General features: G+C 37.2%; 1 long non-coding RNA gene across 1 annotated transcript in view; it reads right to left on the bottom strand.

Moving 5' to 3' along the window:
* Positions 1-693: 693 nt before the first annotated feature.
* Positions 694-6,000, bottom strand: part of LOC142142930 (uncharacterized) — a 37,353-nt gene continuing 32,046 nt past the window's right edge. The window contains exons 2-4 of the long non-coding RNA XR_012689406.1: positions 1,888-1,967; positions 1,250-1,346; positions 694-768 (exon numbers count right to left, since the gene is read on the bottom strand). This is a non-coding gene — a long non-coding RNA (uncharacterized LOC142142930). The remainder of the gene's footprint in view (positions 769-1,249; positions 1,347-1,887; positions 1,968-6,000) is intronic.

Below are 6,000 nucleotides of genomic sequence, written 5' to 3'. Positions count from 1 at the left end.
TAACGCATTTCCCATCATTGTTAGTGTTAGGTTTGTGTGTGCCATGTGGGTGTTGGGCCACTTTGAAACAAAGTGCCACTAGCACAGGCGAAATATTGTTATCCTGTTTGTGCAAGGGGCAAAAGTTGATAGTGTTGGACGTAACACCGGTAACATTTTAGTATTATTTGTATGCATTACACATTTTAAAATGCCTATATTGCTATGCACCTACCATGTTCCCTCTAAAAGCTGTAAAGTGTACAAGAAATTAACTACTAAGCAACCAAACACACATACAAACCTCCAAATTAAACTCAATTTCTATAACACCATAGAGTGTGTTTGTAGGCTATGGTGTGTCTGTGGCAAAGGACAAAAGAACCACACATTGAAATAATATATTTGCCAAGTATACCTGTTACACAATAGTTAGGAAAGCAATACACATGGATTTATGTGTATTCAAAGAGAAATCACTGCACTATAGTAATGGTACAAAATGGCATGACAACAGATTGCAGAGTCATTTGCAGGATAAGATATATTTATTACATATATGAATCCAAACAAAAAAATAGCAAAGAAGTTAATGGTCTGTGTGTGTCAAAGTTCCTTGGATGAATAGATGACAATGTGGCCAGACTGAAGAGAGACATAAGCAGGCTCTGGCGAGCTCTGGAGAAATACTTCAACATGTAGTGAGACTTGCACCACTCCAAAATCCAACTCAAAAGGAAAGTGCAATGCCACAAACACCAGCACTCCAGGCCAAGTGTAACATACAGCCTGTAGATATAAGACAAACAAAAAAATTGTGAAAAATGACCACTACAAAACACTATATGTGTCAAACAATAACCTATAAACCTCACATGGATAAATGACCAGAGTTAGGGTACATTTAAAATGTCACAATTTAGCAAACACATTATGACACTAGGGGACATCTACATACTAGACCATTAGTGCCTTTTGTGACTTTGCTAATACAAGCATCAAGTGTGCAAAGTCTGGACTGGGCAAACTGTAGCAAACATTTTAACCAAAAATCAATAATGTTGCGACATTAGGCTGTAGATGAAATCTAACACACTAAGGTGCATTTAGCAAAAGACATTGACGCAAAACTTGAAATATACTTTCTACACACATTGTAAAGGTTAAATACAGGTTTTAATGTTTTTTTAAAAAAATGAACACACATATTAGACATTTCACAATCACACAAGTCCATGTCTATTCATATTGACATTTGAACTTACCATACCTTATATAATCTAACCTTGATTAAGTAGTTGCTGGTTAGGACAGGGCACAGGAGCAGGTCCCTCGTGATGCATAATGTACTCCAACTCCAGGAGTGCCTGTATGTGTTTCAAAAGGAAGAGGTCACAAACCAGCACTTGGGTGAAACGTTTAGACTTTGCATTGTGTGACTTTGCCACAAATTACACAACCAATACTTACAATTATGTCATTATTCATGCTTTCTCTTAATGGTGTAAAAGGACAGTCCATAAGTAGATGAAAGTAATGTGGGAGGTGAGTTTGTTTTAAAAAAAAAACATTTGAACCAAATTTACATAAACAAACCCTATTCATTGTCCAAACACCATATAGTCATATAGAACCACCACCAAAGTGCTTGCAAACGTGATACTTACCATCGCCATAGACCCTTTCACAATTCACATTAGTTATATTTAACATTATGTGGCGTACAAATGTGAAGGGAGTGAAACACTAAATACAGAGTGTTAATGTGTCTTTAAGGTAGGGCCAAAAAACACCACTTCAATTAAAGTGATTAGAGCACAAATAACGAAATTACAAAAGCCTGGCCATTCTTACTGCAAGGTGTTTTAACAAGGGGTATGCAAGAAACAAAATCTGATTTCTACTTACCACACACACAGACAAGATTGTCTTTAAATGCCACAGATCCCAAACAATGACAGTACCACATTCGGCAGCAGATCCGATATCTGTGGGGGAGGGTAAACAGGTAAAAAATTTGGGAATGAAAAGGGATATTTATTCATTTCACTACATTCTAGAGGTCTGTATGCAGTTCCGCCTCTAAGTATACACAGTGGGCTAAATATTAAAACTCTGCAGCTAGCCAAACACTTTTCCAATAACCTTCAGCATAAAAACCACTAGCACAGTACATTAAGCCCTTTCAGCAACAATAAAGATTTCTAGCTCACCAACATATAGTTAAATATTTAAACAAACTGAGTGCTGAGCAAGGTACAGCAGTAAACATCAGATTAAAAAACATTTGACCATCTACAGTCTACTTACCCAGAACTGTGAAACTCCCAACAACACAAAAGTGCAAGCAAGGTATTTTTAACTACCACTGTAATTAGTTAATTGCATGCCGGTGAGTATGCCGGACAGAAGTCATTAAGAGCACACAGGTGCGTACGAATTAAATAAGTGTGTTTTAGCCTAAAAGTCACCTGCCATGTTAGCAAAGTAGATTCAATGTACGGTAAGTCGAGATTTAAACTATTATTTTCGATGTAAATCATGCGCTTAGCTGTTAGTGCTGTGGCAATATTAAGGTAAAAATAGTTTTGACTATAATTATATTCCGTATAAATCATTTACATGTGTTAACTTAACATGTGACAACTTTATGTGTGACACTATAGTGTAGTGGTTATGTATTACACCCACCAATACTAAGTGCAGGATTTTGAGCCCACAGGTCAACCCGAAGCACAAAGCAAATTACAAGCCTCCATTAAGCATACTAACTAAAGTATAACATAAATAAAAATATGAAAATGCTCGTAACATAGCGCAATATACACAACTTGCTCCCTTTCTTCTTTTTTTTTAAGGTGAAGTCTTTTAAGGTCTTGATGCGTTCCACAAGCAATTTTTTTTAGTTATGTGTGTGTATGGAGAGTTATGATTTTAATAGCACGTTATCCATCATGCCGTTAACAATAAATGCAACCTGCCAGATTTGTCAGACCTAAGACAGCGATTCAGCTGACCGAAATAGTTATTGTGCAGTTTGGTATGGGTTTTTCAATCTGAAGTATACTTTAGTGGATAAAGAAATAACCTTGCAATGATAAGGTAATGAGTTTGACCCCCAATTCATGCGTGTATGTGGCTTACCTTTGTTTATGTCAATGTTTGAGTGTATTTATTCCACTCTGTGACTTATCTAAGAGTGCTTTTGTATATGGTTTGGTGTGTAATCTGCCTATATGTCATGTTGAACAGTGTGATCACTTACAACACATCAAAGGAGTTGTTGCAAAGACATAGTAAATCTGTACTGGCAGAAGTAGAAAAAGCTAAGTGCTTACCCCAAAAAGACAACACAAAAATGGTAGCAATATTAATATACTTTTTATTTGTATTAATGATCATGGATATATTTCAATATGCATACATTTTTACTCACCATATACAAATTCTTACAGTGTATAATATGTGAAAATATTTGGAGTTTTCACCATCTTTTAAAGACACCAACTTATGAGAGAAGTTGCTGCTCATCTTTCATTGTTATTCTATTCTGCTCTCATCACCATTTTTACAGTGGCGTAGCAGTTAGCCAATCCACCTTTGAAGCTTGCAAACGTGTGTTCAAGACCTCACTAATTCACTTGTGTCTCAGGGATCCTTAATATCCTTACAATATTTGTGCTGCTGTAAAAACTTACCCTGTGGTAATCGAACACTTCGTTTACAATAGCAAAAATAATGTGTGTGAATTCCAACAAAAAGTGTAGTTATTATATGTGTATTATTATTTTATTATATTGAAAAGGCACCATCAACAACTGTGAAATCATCCATGTTGCATATTGAAACTAATGATAATTGTTAGTTGATGAGAATCAAAAGAGATTTATAATAAATATTTCAGATAAAGGCGAATGTCTGCCCAACAGTTTAACACAATTTAGAAAATTAGCCATGCACTGTGCACTCGATTCCAGCAGCCGTCTTGAATGGGGAATGGAGTGTGCACTCCATTTTGGAAAGTGCTATGAATGGGAAATGGAGTGTGAACTCCATTTTGTAAAGTACCATGAATGGGGAATGGAGTGTGCACTCCATTTTGAAAAGTGTCATGAATGGGGAATGGAGTGTGCACTCCATTTTGGAAAGTGTCATGAATGGGGAATGGAGTGTGCACTCCATTTTGGAAAGTGTCAATAATGGGGAATGGAGTGTGCACTCCATTTTGGAAAGTGTCAATAATGGGGAATGGAGTGTGCACTCCATTTTGGAAAGTGTCATGAATAGGGAATGGAGTGTGCACTCCATTTTGGAAAGTGCCATGAATGGGGAATGGAGTGTGCACTCCATTTTGGAAAGTGTCATGAATGCGGAATGGAGTGTGCACTCCATTTTGGAAAGTGTCATGAATGGGGAATGGAGTGTGCACTCCATTTTGAAAGCCACAATGGATAGGGGGAGTGATAGTAGAAAATATATCTGCCTAGCATACCAAACTGCAGTGTTAGAAGCCCATAAAAGCCAGGCCTCTTTACTGAAGAGGCAGCAAGCAGCATAGTGCGCTATATTAAAAAAATAAATAAAATATTTGTCATTTCTGAGTAAAATACCAAATATTAATATGTGTGTTTGTTTAGCATATTTTTTTTTTTTTTTTTTAAATCCAGTATTTTTATTGAAATTTTTTAAGATATAAACATACTAAACAACAAAAAGAACAGAAAAACAATCGCATACATATCGGAATTAAATGACGGAATTTACAAGATTACATTAAAGCATAATAATAATAAATGTGCTATATTTATTCAGGATCATACATCGTAAATGCTTATACATAAGTATGTTACACATGCAGGGTTTATTACATGGACTCAGATACTTATAAGAACTGCGGTAGCCATACATTTAAGTAGATAGAGCATCTGTACTAGATGACATAGGATAGAATGGAGACTCTAACCATCTGTACCATATGTGGCCTAGTGGTTAGCACGTCTGCCTCACAGCACTGGGGTCATGAGTTCAATTCCCGACCATGGCCTTATCTGTGTGGAGTTTGTATGTTCTCCCTGTGTTTGCGTGGGTTTCCTCCGGGTGCTCCGGTTTCCTCCCACACTCCAAAAACATACTGGTAGGTTAATTGGCTGCAATCAAAAAAAAAAAATTGACCCTAGTCTCTGTCTGTCTCCCTCTCTGTCTGTCTTTGTGTGAGTGTGTGTATATATTAGGGAATTTAGACTGTAAGCTCCAATGGGGCAGGGACTGATGTGAATGAGTTCTCTGTACAGCGCTGCGGAATTAGTGGCGCTATATAAATAAATGATGATGATGATGATGATGATTCTCAAATTCCTTCAGAGCCTGTCTGCTAGTATAAACAAATCTCTCGTGCCTTATGGTGGTATTGACCAGTGCCTTCCAATTTTTAATCGTGGGACTCGTCGGGGCCAACCACAGCCTCGCTATACAGACCTTAGCCAACATCAATAACTGTGAAATGTACATTTTTGTCAATTTATTAACTTTCCCCTTCAAACGGAGCCCAAAGAGACAAGTGGCCGGTGAACTAAGAGACACTTCAATTCCAGTAACCTGAATACATCTCCTGATCCTTCGCCAGAAGATTTGTATACATGAACACTCCCATAGAAGGTGCCAAAAGTTAGCATTGATTGAATTGCATTTCGGACAGTTAGGGGTAGCATCCGGGCGAAATTTTGCCAATCTAATAGGGGTAAAGTAGGCCCTGTGTAAGATAAACACCTGTATTTGTTGAAATTTTAATGATGAAGTATAACCTTTAGTACTGTCTGTAACCATTTCCCACTCCTTGTCTGATAAAGGGCCAATATCTATTTCCCACTGATTCCTCAAACCATCCAAATCATCTGCAGTGGATTCATACAGAAGACATGAAAACATTCGAGAGATCAGACCTCTATAACCCAAGGCCTGTAATTGTTTCCTCAGTGGATCCACCCCAAACACCAAAGTCTCCCCTTTAAATTGTGTGTCTAG

This window comes from Mixophyes fleayi, chromosome 3, assembly GCF_038048845.1.
Source record: "Mixophyes fleayi isolate aMixFle1 chromosome 3, aMixFle1.hap1, whole genome shotgun sequence".
Lineage (NCBI taxonomy): Eukaryota > Metazoa > Chordata > Amphibia > Anura > Limnodynastidae > Mixophyes > Mixophyes fleayi.
Note: the sequence above shows the minus strand (reverse complement) of the source record. Positions and strands in the feature narration are given on the sequence as shown.